Consider the following 16,912-nt stretch of genomic DNA (forward strand, 5'->3'; position numbering starts at 1 on the left):
TATCTCACATCTTTCTCCATCTTACCCCTAATTTCTCTAAAATTAGCAGTCTCACTTGGCCATTCTAGGGTCTCATAATGCTTCTCTTCTCTTTCTGACTCACACTATCACATCCTTCCTGAATAAAAGTAATCTTTTCTGTTTCAGTTTTTTACCGCTCACTTCCCACGGCCCACTGCTCCCATTCACCCGGGACGTTGATCTATGCGCTAAAAGTGTCAGTCCGCACAAAGTGTACTCGCTATGTTTGGCCTCGTCTTTACGACTCACTTTTCATCTTGTTAGTACCCCTGAAATACATATCGGGCAGCGCTGTAATTCTCTACACCACCTCCAATAATATCCAAAGTTCAGGATGCTCCTCACTCACTTACACCTAATTCCATCTGCTCATAAAGAGGGTAGTAGTTTTCCGGAACAGTACCCTCTCACCTGTAGGTCGTATTTTTTATGGCTTCTAGTGGTCCGTAGAGTAAAACTAAGTTCTTATCTTTTTAAGGAAAAATCATTATAATGCAATTTATTTGAAATAAAACAAAAAGTCTAATTATGAGAAGGGGATACTGCTTTTTTTGGCCTCACGCTCAGTATCACAATTGAAAAAGCTGAAAACTTCCACAATTTTCCTCTTGAGATCAGCGATTTTTGACCTGTATCTTAGTTTTTGAAAGGCACTTCTGATAGGAGGATATATGGCGTGTATAGACTAGTTGTAAGCAGTGTTTCCTTGCTACGAACACCTACAGTTCACATCTGAGTGCGTGGCAGATGCTCCCTAGGTTGATCTCTCCCTCGTTCAGGTCTCAATATACACTCAACTTATAAAGCTATGCAATACTTTTACCACATTGATAACCTTTTTGAGTCACAATTTATACACTGCTCCACTACTGAATGCAAGCGCAGAGGTAGGCTCCCATAATTCTCTTCACTCTAAAAATAAGTTCTTAACGGTTATTGAAAAATAGTCAGGACTCGCTAGCCCCGCTTTGCTGTTTCATGTTAGGGGCAATATTCAAGATTAATTTTGAAATATAACTTAAATAACCAGGTTACTTATCTGGGCCATACAGCACCACCAATGATTTCAAGAAAATAACGAACCAAAAGTGATAGCTCTTTTCCTTGGCACCCATCACATGAAAATTACTTTAGTTTACCCTGGAAAATGGTTCCTTAAACCAATATGATAGCGGTTTTCGAATATACACTCACCACCATCTCCCTTTCCCTACTGTGTTGACCACATCTGGTTTTCGGCCTCATAAATTGCCACATGCCTTCCCGCCACCCTCCATCGCGCTCGCCGCTTTCACTAAATCACCCACAGGCCTTTTTTTGGAGGATTTTCCCGTTATGCCTGATTTCTTTCCTCGTCCAAAGGCACTAATATCCTTGCAAACAAGAATATGAGTTAATTGATGAAACTGTATGCAGACGAACAACTTGAAAATTGCTGCTTTTAGCGGAGTACTGGCAGAGTTGAAGATGTCTTCTTAACATTTTTAATGATAAACAACTCCTCATAATAAAGCTTTCAATGCAATCTCCAGACCCTACACATTATACAAGACCAACTAGGCGAGTAGGGAGGGTATGTTGCATTTATAATTAATATTAATAAACAGAACATTTTTTCTAATTCATTTTCAACACTTCCATTCGAAATAACCATTTATGTTAGTCCTGAGTGTCAGCGTGTTGTAATCTGTCCTTTTAACCGCCTCTTCCCTTTCTTGCTTTTCTCTTGTATATTCTGTGGATCCCGTTTGGGTAATTCTCTCCAGTGCTGGGAAAGGGTGCCATACATAGATCTCCCTTTTACACAACACCTCACATTTTATATTTCTCTATGTGAGTACTCGGTTCTCGATACCACGAGTCCCACATTGGGGAGGTGAAGACATCTAGTAAGAGCGGGAGGCACTACTGAGTCGAGGATTGCACCAAATACTCCTTATATGTGTACTTTGAAAAGAAGCATCCTCAGCTTCTGAACTTTTTTTGCCTGTACTTTGAAATCCCCTATCACCATTCTTTTGTAAGTTCTCCCACTAGTCTTTTGGGAAACAATCCGGCTGTCAATGATAAGTCTCCCAGAAGTCTGCTCGTTATGGAAGAAAAGTAGAGTCGATGACCTGACAGGGCTGTCAAACTCCCTCACGCGAATGTTTTTACTGTATATATTAAGCGAGACAGAGTGCAGTATTCAAGTCTTTGCAACCTCCTCTTATTCCCGGCTTTGCCTTTTTTTAAAAGGGTCTTTTACTCACTAGATAATGCATCTATAGATCACACATTGTTTTAATTCTCGGGCTTCCTCTTGCCATCACACGGTGGCTTGTACCTTCTCGCCCCATTTATCTAGAGCAGAAAAGAAGGTTTCTGACAGCGAGTGTGCCTCCCTCTCACATCCAGACATCTATAGAACACTAGAGATATCGTATGCCACGAGCTTTCTCAATATAAGGCGCAGCCAGGGTCAGGCCCACAATATCCAGTAGGGAAATAACGTAGAGTACAGGGGTCTGGAGTTATGGTCAGAGGGATACAACGGTCGATAGCCTCAGACTGCAAAATCTCCTTCCCCTCTGTCTCCTCCATGTCGCAAGGGTCCCCAATCTCATCCAAAGAAATAAAGTGCATAGCTTGCGCCCACCCCTAGCAATTTTAAAAAATCAGGGTCATCCCTTCTTTTGCACACCAAGTATCATAGTCACGATGCTGGTATCTGGTGGGGGCTGTTAGGCAACCCTCTTACCGAACAGTAGGAACAAGGCATGGCCGCTTAGCCCCTGGTGTTCCACCGGCGATGTGGCCACCTTCCTAATAGTCATTCTGCACAATTCTGGACAGTCGTATGGAATGCCTCGTCAAGGATCAGCTTAATAACAGTTTTCTCGCAGAATACCATAAATAGCTTCGTATCACAAGTTTTCGCCTGACATATATTTGTTAGAGGTATGTCGCGCATATAACGAAAAACAATTCCTTTTAGAAAGTGGCTCGGATCAGGTGATAACAAGGCAGTAGCCCCTTGTTGGTGGTGCCAAATGGTAAACCACCTGGGGAGGATGAGCAGGGTGCCCCATACCCACTATATGTCCTAGATGGATCAAAATTGAGTAACCACAAAACAGAGTCTTTGTCCATTAAAGGTCCCAAGGACATTGTTAATTTTCTCTCCAATAGTGAGACGCATACTCACAGTACTTGCGAAGAAAAGGCCACTTATATCTTCTCCCACACAACAAAGGGGTTGTAGCATGTGTACTCGTCACTGGGGTCCTTTTTTTTTGTCTCATGCAACACCAACAAATTGGATGCCTTCCATTGGCCTGGGTTCCGTCGCCTTCTCCGAGTTACTTTCAACGCTGGGCAACCAATTTTCCAAAATAGTCTGGTGAGGTCACATGAGTCTGAGCACAGAGAGAATGGTTACTGGAGTGACCCTTTAACTGGACAATCTCACACTTCTTATGGATGATCTGGGCAGCGATTCGCCTCGCCTGTTTTAGATTTAAGGGAGGTGAGACCTCAATCAGGTAGGGCTGCCTCCCAGGTCAGTGTTTTCTTCCATGAGGATGATATTTCTAGAAGTGAAGTTGGTCATCCTTACCGAGTCCTAACAGAGGACCCGGTGAGGCATGGGCGCCGTTGGTGTGGATCACAATGCAGTACGCTTCCAGCTGGCGGAACCGAAGGATGGGTCCCCCCTTTGCCGAAGATAGGGTAGGGTCCCCCCGCGAACTCTCGCAGCAGGTTGTTGCTAGAGCCGATAGGAAAGAGGGTTATGGGAGCATTAGTAGGACGTTTTAGTATGCTCGCCGAAGGCTAGAGGGAGTCCCGTTCTAGCCACGCTAGTGAGGTTCTGCCAGGAATGGCAGGCGTGTCATGCTCCTCCCTGCAAGTCCCAGGCCAAAAAGAACCGTGACCTCGGCATCAGGGTGGCTCAAGACGACGCCCAGACACAAAAAAAAGCTGGAGACAGTTCATAGGGAAATAGTTGGCCAGTGGAGAGGAGCATTGGTATTGCCTTTTTTGCACGAGGTTCGTACTATTGCGTTTAGGCAGCCAGTAAAAAAAAGAAAAGAAGCTGACTTTACACTGCCAGCGCCATCTAACTCGGTATAAGAGTAAAGGAAGTGAAGCTTAATTAAGCATAGGTGCAGTGCATACCCTATCGACCTCAAAACCGTAAGTCAGGGAGCCACCTTATCTGGAGCACGCAAGACCCAGCTTTCAGCAAAAGTCTTACCGGCTTGTCAGCCTTAGTCCAGAAGACCAATGGTTTCTGCCATTCCTTCCAGATAGGATCATAAGAAAACAGATACACCTCTTTGGGTCTTGGCCTTATGCTAAGTAGAGAACCGGAGAGATGAGAGTTCCCAAAGTAATCTTTTATTTTTTCAATTTTTTTTTATTATAAAAATCTCCAATAAAATACAAGCGATTCCATAGATCATTATTTAGCAGTCTCTTTTTTACTAATCATTAACAGTCATATATTGTTCTACAAAAATTTATTTCTTCTTATAAACCGTCCACTCATAACATATGAAAAAACCACTGGTGAAATTGAAACACATGGTTTATTCTCACACAGAACGATCCAACGCTTGATCCAATCATAGAAACCACTCGACATTCTTAACGACGCTTCCACCCCTCGCATATGCTCGTACAATACATTCTTCAGCAAAGTTTCTTCTTCCAATCTTAACTTCTCACACCACATAAAACTTATCCGATGATTTTATCATCAGAAATTGCTCCCATACCCAGTGTTCCAACCCAGGTTAGCCAGTCTCGAGTGGTCCTCTTTCCACCCGCATCCTCTTGCCCCTGAATGCATCCTTCAATTCAGAAATGAGGTTTTATTATGTCCCGTTAGTCTTTAAATAATAAGGTTCTACCATCTTTGAAGTTCCAAAACGAGCTAAAAACACACAAAAATATTATATAGCGAATAATTTTCCTTAACGATTGTTTGTTCAGCTATGATGCCGAGAAAGGGGAACACAATAAACACCTCTGATATACAGTAAGATAGCGTGAAAGAAATATAAACCTGATTTTTATTTACTAATTGCACTCGCCAGTCTACATTGGCCTCCCGGGCTCCCTCCGAGTGTGCTGAGTTTGAGAGAGGGATCTTTAATACACCAATCGCGAGAAAATAGATACTGCTATTTTTTTTCGTTGTATAAAATCACTTCTGAAAACGTCACAGCATATTTTCCTCCACAAGCTTCTCCGTTCCACTACCTCTTATGTCATCATTATACACCACTCCCAAAACTTCAATTCCTTTTTCACATACTGGCCACCCACACATTTCAATTTCCTTCCATTCCCCAAAAACCTTACACTTAATTTTCTCAACATTTAATTTAAAACCACTCGTCAAACAAAAACATTCAATCAATAATTTCACTCTCCTCAAATGTGCTTGCGACTTACATATCACTGTAATATCATCCATATAGCCCATAACTTTTAATTCCCTTCCACCACTTCCAGGTACCTCCACTCCACGTACAACTTTATCTCTCATAATACTTCGTATTAATGGTTCAATCACACATATAAAAAGTATTGGCGACAGAGGACAACCCTGTCTTACTCCTGAGTTCATCCATACCTTTGCAGTCAAAAAACCATTCACTTGTACTCTACTAAAAATGTTCTCATACAAACATTTAATCCATCCTAACATCCATTCAGGTACTCCCATTTTCTGCAACACATTTAGCATAAACTCATGCACCACTCTGTCATATGCCTTTTCAAAATCCACTGTCATTATCGCTACCATCTGTTTTCGCTCTTTTACATCCCACACAACATCTCGCAAAACTAATAAACTCTCACTAATCTGTCTTCCCGGAACTGCACAAACTTGTTCTTCTCCAACCATTCTTATTACAACATTCCTCAACCTATTTGCAATTACTTTCGCCACAATCTTGTAATCAACATTCAACAAAGAGATAGGCCTCCAATTTTTTAAATCTTTTCTATCTCCTTTTTTATACAATAAAACAATTATACTTTCTCTCATACTATTTGTCATTCTCCCATCCTCTAGCACTTTCACACACACTTCAAAAACATATTTTCCAATAATTCCCCAAAACTCACAATAAAATTCAACTGGCAAGCCATCGCTTCCAGGTACTTTTCCTTTTTTCATACTATTAACACAATCATCCACTTCATCTTTCATCAAATCCTCACATAAACCCTCTTTATCCTCAAACTGCAAATCTTCATTTATCACCTCAAGACACTCACTCTCTAGACTACAGTCTCTCTGTTTTTCCACATACAGATCTTTATAAAACCTCCATACAGTATCTACCACTTTATCCTTTCCAGACACCTCACACCCCTCACAATCAAATACATCAGTCATTTCCACTCTTTTTCCATATACTTTCTTAAAAAAGAAACTGGTACATTTCTCATCCTTCTCTTTTATTGTCATTCTTGTTTGTGCAATTATCTTTTTTCCCTGTGTCACTAAACACCTCTTAACCTGTTCTTTTGCTTCAGCAATTTCTTCCCCAACACTTTCTCCTATTTTCTTAAACTCCCCCAAATATTCCAATCTTTTTTGCCATCTGTCATACATTTCCCATTCACCCCTTACTTTCTCACAACTTTTTTTAATAAATAATCTCTTTGATTCCCCTTTCACCCATTCCCACCATTCACATACATCCCCAAATTCCCCTCTCCTTCTCTCCCACTTTTTAAACCATACTTTATACTCATCCTTCACACACTCCTCTTCCAATAAAGATACATTCATTTTCCATATTCCTCTACCATATTCTCTTTCACCACATATACTTACTTGACAACTTACACAACCATGATCTGAAAAAAGCAGCCTTCTGATGCTGAAGTTCAAAATATCAAAGGATCTAGAAAAAAAACACATATCAATCCTTGATGATACATTTCCACTGTCACTACAGTATGTAAAGCGATCATCCTTATCCCCTTTAATACCATATGCATCCTGTAATCTAAATAAGGAAATTAAATCTTTTAACAATTTTCCAGATTTATCTATCTCCCCACCACTACTTCTATCTTCTCTCTTTAGGATGCAGTTGAAGTCACCTACTAAAATAAAATTTCCTTTTCCCCCAAAAAACAACAAAAGTTTTTCAAAGAGATCTATTCTCTCTTTTTTCTTTGTAGGTGCATACACATTTACTATTTTACACATACATCCCATATACTTAAAAATTAACTAAAATAGCCCTTCCCAGGACAATATGAATAACTTTTTTAACAACAAAATCATTACTTTTAAACAAAATCCCCCCCCCCATTTCTTTCTCCGCTTACAGAACAAATAGCCGGCCCATACTTCCATTTGCCACTCCCTGGCTCCTCCGAAATGTTGCACTCCTGTAAACACAGAATGTTAAGATTAAGCAGAGACAAAATCCTAAATATAGATGTTCTTCTACTAACAGATTTTATACCTCTGACGTTCATGGAGCCAACCTTAAATGGCATTTAGAAAAAAAGAAGCCAAAACAAAACAACATTTTCAGTTATTTTCAACTCTTCTTGGGCCCACCTCTGGCCCGCGCCCTAGGTGCAGAAGGGGGGCCATCTCCACTCTTTTTCACTCCTTTCATTCCTCCTTCCCCCTTCTTAGTTTTTTTAGTCTTAGAGTCCTCTTTTGAGTCCCCTTTTACAATGTTCATTGTCTCAGTCAATCTTACCACTTGGTCTGGGTCCAAAAAAGCGGAAGAGGGAGCCGAAGAGTCAGAGTCTATGACCACAGAAGATTCCCCTCCCTCCTCCCCATCAGAGCTTGAAATTTCACTCCATTCTTGCCATGTTTCGATGTTTTTTCTCTTCAAAGAGGCTTTTTCCACCTCCATCTCCGTAGGGGGAATTACCTCTTGTGCAGAATCATCTCCCTCTCCACTTAGCAGATCTGGCACATTCTCTGTCACTAGTTCCTCCAAAGGGTCAGCCTGCACTGGTTCCTCAGAGGGTGGAAGAGGCGGAAATGGATCCTCTACTGCCTCCGGTATTTTTCCGTCTTTAACAACAGCCATAAATAGCTGCCTTGAAGGATCTGTTGTGACCGTTGGACACTGTTTAGCCAAATGTTCCACTGAGTTGCACAGGTGGCATTTTCTTGCCATTACACAGTCCATTGTCTTATGACCTGGCTTAAAACAATTACGGCAACACACATCTTTGTCACAGTTCTCTTTTTTATGTCCAAACTGGAAACAATTGCGGCAGAATGTTGGTTGATCTGGGTAAAACAGGTAGCCTTTATTTGTCCCAATTGAAAAAGTCTGTGGTGGATGCACATACCCACCAATACCCTCTGGATCTCTCCGGAACTCGACCCAGAATCTCCGTTGACCGTTAAAGGTGCTAAACACATTTCTCCGTCTTTCTCCCGGGGACACATAATTGCAGTATCGTCCCAGGAATACCCTGACCTCATCATCTCGCACAAAGGGGTTGTACATGTGAACTACAGCAGGAGTCCGGTTCCTGAACTCGTTCACGACAAAAGTCAAGTCTTTTAAAGCAGGATGCTCAGCCTTCTCCTGACTGCGCATATAGCAAGTCCGTAGTTCACTTGCGTTGGTGAAAGATATGTCGTAAAATCCAAGTTGCTGGAACACTTGTACGCAGAAAATGCTTTCACGCTTCATCCCCAACAATTCCTCGATAACTTCAGCCAAAGAACATACGTTTCCTTCTTCTCTTTTGGAAAGTACAGCCGAACTGTATTAGATGCTTCTGGAGGCACAACCATGTCACCACCGTCGGGGATCGCCTTCTCTCAAGGGATAATGCCTGACTCCTAATAGCAGCATACCTCTGAACCGCAGAAAAGAGGAAGGCAAAGAGCCAAGGTATCCATTGGTATTTTGCAGGAACTGCCTAATACCCTATAGCAGCAAGGTTCCAACCCGCAGGAAGGAACACAAGGCCAAGTAAAGGGGTCCACAAATGCCTAAGGCAAGATCATATGAGATCTTGCCAAAAGGCCGAGAAGCAATAATCCGAAACGCACGCGAGCCGACGGCCCCACACCCAGGCTAGGCGCGCCTCCACGGGGAGAGGGGCACTGTGCCCCCCGTCTCACAGGACAACAAAGGCCCCAGCCGCAACGCCGCCGACACCCCTCCCAGGCCCACACTAGCTACCAGGCCCGCCCTGGTTCGGGCCTAGTTCCGCCTCTGCGGCCCTGAGACCCGCAGCCGCTCAACAGTCCCGGCACCCCTCATTTGCATTGGCCCGCCTCTTGCTGGCAGCCCCCGCTCGTTCAGGCAACCAGCTCGTTCCTGCAAGAACGCAACACGGGACAACGGGCCGGCTGCAGCACACAGCTGGCTCTTTCTTTCTTCCCGTCCATCTCTCTCCCTCCCAGCCCTACTGCTGCTGCTGGCCTGTCACGCTGCTGCTGCTTGCACACTTGTGCTTGGTCTCCCTCCATGCTCCACACACAAGTCAGTCGCCGAGACCGAGTGCTGGTGCTAGTCCGCCCCAAACTTTGCAGGCTGCTTGTTGCTGCTTTTGTAGGAAAGGGAGTCAGTCCTTCTCGTTCTCCCTCCCCTCCTTTGGTTCTGCTTTTTGAAACTGAGTAAGAGAGGTGCACCGGTCCTGGAGGTACTGCAATACCAGGTCGATGCGTGGAGTGGACAGAACAAGCTCTTTTTCCATTTAATATATGGTCCCCAGAATGGGGACGTATCAGATATTAAACTGATAAGAACAGATTTTTTTTTTTTTTTAAACCATTCAGTGGTTAGAAAACTCTGTCACAACATTAGCTGAAAACAGTTTTCAACGTACATCATCGTGGTCAATAAATGAATACAAGAAAAAGTACAAAGCAAAACAAATATACATATTACACATTAATATTTTTTAACAGAAACCTCCACTTCTTAAACTTCCAGATTCCTTCTGCATCCTCCATATTAGAATGATGAACATCCCACAAATAATATAAATACAACTTACTCATAATCATATTAACACAGTCACGAACTTGAAATTTTTCTTTCTTAAAAACTAAAAGATTTCTCATATCCCAAAGAGTTTCTTTCATACATGCTAGTACTAGCCACAGAACTCTGGCTTTACACTTATCCAAATTACATAACCCAAATAAAACAATCTTCCATGTTAGAATCTCCACCCCACACAACTCTTTAAATAAAGGTCTCAGCTCTTCTCTCACTTTTTTAGCAAATAAACAACTCCAGAATAAATGATGCACTGACTCAGCCTCCCCACATCCATCCACTGCACACACTTCAGACGCACAAAGGTCCCGTTTCTTTTGAAAAACTTTAGTAGGTAGACAATTTTGCGCTTTTTCACCAACTCTGGCATATGTATCCTTCCCCACACTACTGAAGATTCTTTATTATTTAAACATTCAATAGTACACATATACTCATCTCTCCTCACCCATCTTTTAAGTACTTTTTTATCTTTCCTCTCATCGTTAATTTTAAAGATCTCATGAGATTCCCTTAAAGATTCTAATCTCAAATAAAATTTAGTAACAACAAAACTCACAGGTCTACTTAAATCCTTCTCAATCCAACCCCATCTCCTAAACAACCATCCTCCATAATATTTCATCATTAACGCACAACTGCAATCTTTATCCAAAATTTTACCAACACATAGCCAATATTGTACTCCAACAAAAACTTCAATATTTGGCAAATCAAAACCTCCATACTTAACCTGTTTATAAACAATTTCCCTCTTTAATTTTTCCATATTTGAACCCCAGAAAAAAACAAACACTAATCTTGTTAAACGTTGCATACAAACCTTATTTGGAGGCAAAACATTACTAACGTAGATAATAATAGATAAAATAACAGACTTTATTATCAACACTTAACCAGAGAAAGACAATTTCCTCAATTCTCAACTTTTTAGCAATTTTCTCACCAATCCGATTCCATGCAACTACTCCATCCATTTCCCTATCAAAAAAGATCCCTAAGATTTCAATACCTTCGGTTACGACTTCAATATCATTGTCTTTAAACTCCACCTCCCTTCCAAAAATACATAACTTACATTTTTTCCAGTTAACTCTCATGTTAGACTCACAACAAAATAAGTTAAGTAACAGTTTCATTCGATTGACTGCTGAAATTGAATCGCATAAGACCACTAAATTATCCATATAACACAAAGATTTTACACATCTACTATTACTTCCCGGAATTCCAAAACCTCGAATAACTGTATCTTTTTGTATAAGTTTAAACAAAGGTTCCATCACACAAATGAAAACAATAGGAGACAGGGGGCATCCCTGTCTCACCCCGGAAAGAACTTGAAATTTTTGTCCAAGAAAACCATTAATTAACAAACTACTCACAATATCAGTATAAAACCCTTTAATTACTTTCAATAAACCTTCTGGTATACCCATTCGAAACAGAATTTCTAGGAAAAAACTATGAGACACTTTATCATAAGCTTTCTCTAGATCTATAGAAGTAACAAAAAGAGAAGAATTTCGATCCTTAGTAAAAGAAATAATATCCCGTAATAAAATAAGATTCTCTGTTATCCACCTACCTGGCACAGCACAACCCTGATTTCCACTTACTAACTTCTCCACCATCACTCTTAATCTATTCGCAACCAACTTAGCAATAATTTTGTAGTCAGAGTTTAATAACGTGATTGGACGCCTGATATCTCTACATTCACCCTTCTTAAAAATCAAAACAATCCTTCCTTCATAGACTCTGATAAGACACCATTTTCCATAATAAACTGACAAACTTCAAAAAAATCCTGACCAATTATTTCCCAAAACTTCAAAAAAGAACTCATATGTCAACCCATCCTTACCCGGAGTTTTATTCAAAGACATACCTTTAATTGTATCCAATACTTCTTTAACTACAATATCCCTCGATAGCAATTCTGCATCAAAACTATCCAAAGAATTTACAATCATCTGTAAAAAATCTTTATCCATTACTCCACTATCACCACAAAATAATTTAGAGTAAAAAAGTTTAATACAAACAGATTTAAACACACTTTTTTTATTATTCATTTTCTTGAAGAAAAACCGCGTGCACTTTTCATCCAATTCTAAATTTTTTAACTTAGACCGATATATTATACTTTTCCCCCCGCTCATTAATTATATCTCGAATTTCTTTCTTAGTCATGTTAATTTCTTCCTCAACATTAACATTTCTTAATTTATATAACATTTCTAGCCTATTTTGTAATCCATCAAAAACTTTCTTTTTCAAATTAGCTTTTGCGTACCCTTTACACTTAAAGAAATTTGCTATTTTGACTTTCACCCAGTCCCACCAAAACAAAATATTTTCAAAGTTACTTTTCTTTGTAACCCACTCATTGTATAATAAAATAAACTGGTTCTTATAAACCTCATCTTCAAGTAAGGTAAAATTTAGTTTCCACAACCCTCTTCCAAAAGCTACGTTCCCACATATGGTTACCTCACAATGAACACTTGCATGGTCAGAAAAAGGATTTGAAAAAGCACAAAAAGTATCTATAGTGAAATGTTCAGATGAAAAACAAAAATCAATACGAGATTTCACATTGCCTTTGTCAGAAAATAAGGTAAACTTTGACTTCTCCCCACCCACCACTTCATATGCATCTTTCAACTTTAAATCACACAACATTGAATTTAATAAATTCCCAGAAGCATCTATTTTGCATATACCAACGCCCACCCGATCACAACTATTTCTAATGCAGTTGAAGTCACCAGCAATAAAGGTTGGACCTCTCCCTGCTAGAAAAAAAATTTAAATCATTAAAAAATTGTATCCTTTCATTTTTTGCAGCAGGTGCATACACAACTCAACCAGTATTAGCCTTCCTGGCACAATAATCATATATTGAACAACAGAAATATTTTTATTATTGATCAAAACACCCACTGCTGCATTTTTATTCCCTTCAGATTTGGACCAGATAGCTTCCCCAAGACTCCACTCACTCTTCTTTGAAGCTTGATTATAGGAACACTCTTGGAGATAAAAAATATCACCTCCATAGGACTGCAGACTTTAAAAAACTGCTGCTCTTTTCACTATGGAAGAAAAGCCCCTTACATTTAGGGAGACAATTTTCAAAGAAATTAAAAAAAAATTAAAGGGAAAAGAAGAAAACCAATTCAGGTATTATCAAACCCATCAAATTGGCATACATTCTGGAGATTTTCAACATTCTCACTGTCCAAAAAGCTCATATTTGGTGATGCCAATGCAGGACTGAAGAACATAGGGAATTCTGGGCTAGACATAATATCACCTTCCCCAGTAAAGCCCTCCAGTGGGGGAGGTGTGACTTGCAACACACCTGGAGTTCCTGAAAAAGAAGCAGACCCATCCTCCACAGTAACCTCTTCCAAGGGGGAAGGGGTTATAGCAATTGACTCAGGATTTGGGATAGAAACACCCTCCCCAGCTACCATTTCCATGGGAGAGGATTCAGACACAAAAATAGCAGGAGTCACAGTGCAGGAACTAGGTAGCCCTTCCTCTGCAGACTCAGACAAAGAGGAAGCTGATTTTTTATTTTCCTTTTTCTTTTCTCTCCTAGACTTTTTTGCAGGACTACCAATCTTTTAAGAATCAGACTTTTTTTTAACCATTAACACCTCCATAGGCTCTTGTTGGAGCGGTTCACTCTCCAGCGAATCCCAGACAATTTCCTCCACCACATTCACCTGTGAAACCAAAATGTCAGTACTCAAAGGTTGATTATCCACAGGACTTTCATCCATTCCTTCAGGTGTCTCTTCAATCACCTCAGGTGCAGGTTCCTCGTCATGGACTGGTTCAGCTAGGGGTAAAAGCTCAGGGACAACATTAACAGCAAGTTCTGCAATCCCAACCTCAGCCCGCATTTCTCTTGCCTCACTTATGGCTAAGTTATCCCTTTTGACCATGTCAGCATAGGAAACTCTCGCTTTATTCACATTAGGACAATTCCTGGCAGTATGTTCAGGGCTCTTACAGATATCACAGCTCCTAGGCACAACACATGTACCAGCCTCATGTCCAGCCTTGCCACAGTTATGACAACACTTGCCAGTTGTACAATCGTCCCGCACATGTCCATACTTAAAGCATTTCCTACAGAACTTGGGCTGACCAGGGTAATAAAGGAAACCACGATTCCCAGCAATTGAAAAGTTAGCTGGGGGGTGTTTAACCCCTCCAATACCCTCTGGGTCCATCTTCAGCTTTACCCAAAACTTTAAATTGCCATTAAACATGTTAAAGCAGTTTTGACTGCCTATTGCCCCCTTTAATCTTCACACAATATTTCTTCAAAAAAGCAAGGAAAAGAGCCAAGTCAGTGAAAGGGTTAAACATGTGGAGGATTAAAGGCTTCTCCTCCATTGAGTATAATGACAAAACTTCCAACCCCTCAAAAATAGGCAAACTCTTCTTAGCTTTATATGTCTCATAAACATTCAGGCATACTGCTTCAAAGAAAAAGGAGACATCATAAGACTTGGGGGCGGCATAATCCTGCAGGCAGAAAACATCTTTTACCTGTAGCTCCAAGGTATCCAGGTATCCAGCAAAATTTCTTGCACAAAAGTACCAAGATCGGCTCTTCTTGCACACCCAGGCTTGACCTGAAAACGCAGGGTATTCTTGATAGCACCCAGCTCCATCTGAAAAACAGAAGACAATACTATCGCCTCGCGGCACACTTGATCTTAGCCAAAAGGCCGAGAAGCGATAACCCGAAACGCGCGCGAGCCGACAGCCCCAGGCTTGGCGCGCCTCCACGGGGAGAGGGGCACTGTGCCCCCCCGTCTCAAAGGACAACGAAGGCACCAGCTGTGACGCTTGCAAACACCGCTCCCAGCCCCAGGCCCACACTTGCTACCAGGCCCGCTCTGGCCCTGGTTCGGGCCTAGTTCCGCCTCTGCGGCCCTGAGACCCGCAGCCTCCCAACATCGGCTCAGCACCTTCCCGACAGTCCCGGCACCCCGTATTTGCATAGGCCCGCCTCTTGCTGGCAACCCCCGCTCGTTCCTGCAACGAGGTCGACTCTGCAAGAACGCAACACGGGACAACGGGCCGGCTGCAGCACAAAAACAGCTGTCTCTCTCTCTCTCTCTCTCTCTTCCCGTCCACCTCTCTCCCTCCCAGCCCTACTGCTGCTGGCCTGTCACACTGCTGCTGCACACTTGTGCTTGGTGTCTCCCTCCGTGCTCCACACACAAGTCAGTCGCCGAGACAGAGTGCTGGTGCTAGTCCGCCCCAAACTTTGCAGGCTGCTTGTTGCTGCTTTTGTAGGAAAGGGAGTCCTTCTCGTTCTCCCTCCCCTCCTTTGGTTCTGCTTTTTGAAACTGAGTAAGAGAGGTGCACCGGTCCTGGAGGTACTGCAATACCAGGTCGATGCGTGGAGTGGACAGAGCAAGCTCTTTTTCCATCTCCCTGTTCCAAAAATCCATTTAATATATATATGGTCCCCAGATAGGGGACGTATCAGATATTAAACTGATAAGAACAGATTTTTTTTTTTTTTTTTTTTTTATTGAAATACATCATTATTTACATATTCACATACATTTCATTTCATATTCCTTTTATCAGGCATTACATTTCACACCAACATAATATACACACAACAAAACTAAATCAATTCTTTCCACTTTTTTGTCTTCCAAATACCTTCCGCATCCAATTCTCCTTTCCTCTCTTTATCTATACAATAATAAACATACAATTTACTCATCATGAGATTTACAGCTCTTCTTATTGTGATTTCTTCCCTTTTAAATATCAAGATATTTCTGCATTCCCACAGAGTTTGTTTCATACATGCAAGAATAATCCATAACACTCTACTTTGCATTTTATTCAAATTTGCCAATCCTGAAACTATTATTAAGTAAGACACAAATTCCAGCCCTGTTAGTTCCTTCACGAGTTTCCCAGATTTCCTCCATACTCTTCTAGCAAAATCACAATTCCATATAACATGCATTGTACTTTCCATCCCACCACACATTTCCCTTGGACAAATTTCTGATTTACACAAATCTCTTTTCTTTTGAAACGCCCTTGTTGGTAAAGCATTGTGCAGGCTTAACCAAACAATATCTCTTTGCTTACCCTGTAGTTCCACATCTCTACAGTTTTTCCATATTTTCTTTGCATCTGCATCATTGAATTCCATTATTGAACTTTTTATATCCCTTTCTTGTATGCCCTTCATTACTTTCCCCTTTTCTTTCCAATCCTCAATTTTTACCATACTTAAAGAAAATTTTTCCACCTTCACCTGAATTATCAAGTACCACTGTGGTACCTGGAAACAATATGGTCTATTATTTTCCCATTCTATTAAACCACTCTTCCGTAGCACATACCCTCCCACGTACACCATTAGATTTGCTGCTAATAATTCTTTTCCTACTAGCTTTATACACAATCTGTAATAATGAATGAACAAAAATTCTTCCAACCTTGGGAACCCCATGCCCCCTTTGACCACCTCTTTCATCACCACTTCTCTTTTTAGTTTTTCTACCTTAGATCCCCAAAAGAACACAAACAGCAATCTTTCAATTTTTCCAATTGTTCTCATGTTCGGATAAAACACTTGACTGACATACAAAATTAACGGAAAAACTACCGCTTTTATAATAAGTACCTTCCCTTTGAAAGACAAATCCCTCATTCTCCAAAAATTTAGTTTCTTTACTATTTTCCCTCCCACCTCATCCCAGTTCTCTTTTCCCTTAAGATTCCTCGTGAAAAAAATCCCTAAAATTTTTATCCCATCCCTCACCACCTTTAATTCTCTTTCATTCACTTCTACTTTTTTTCCAAAGTTC

At 41.0% G+C, this 16,912-nt stretch overlaps 1 non-coding gene and 1 pseudogene across 1 annotated transcript; both read right to left on the reverse strand.

Moving 5' to 3' along the window:
• Positions 1–9,650: 9,650 nt before the first annotated feature.
• On the reverse strand, positions 9,651–9,823 carry LOC121397839 (annotated as a pseudogene).
• Positions 9,824–15,426: 5,603 nt separating this feature from the next.
• LOC121397833 lies at positions 15,427–15,617 on the reverse strand. Its single transcript, XR_005963959.1, has one exon. It is a non-coding gene; the product is annotated as a U2 spliceosomal RNA (small nuclear RNA).
• Positions 15,618–16,912: the final 1,295 nt, after the last annotated feature.

This window comes from Xenopus laevis, chromosome 8S (assembly GCF_017654675.1).
Source record: "Xenopus laevis strain J_2021 chromosome 8S, Xenopus_laevis_v10.1, whole genome shotgun sequence".
NCBI lineage: Eukaryota > Metazoa > Chordata > Amphibia > Anura > Pipidae > Xenopus > Xenopus laevis.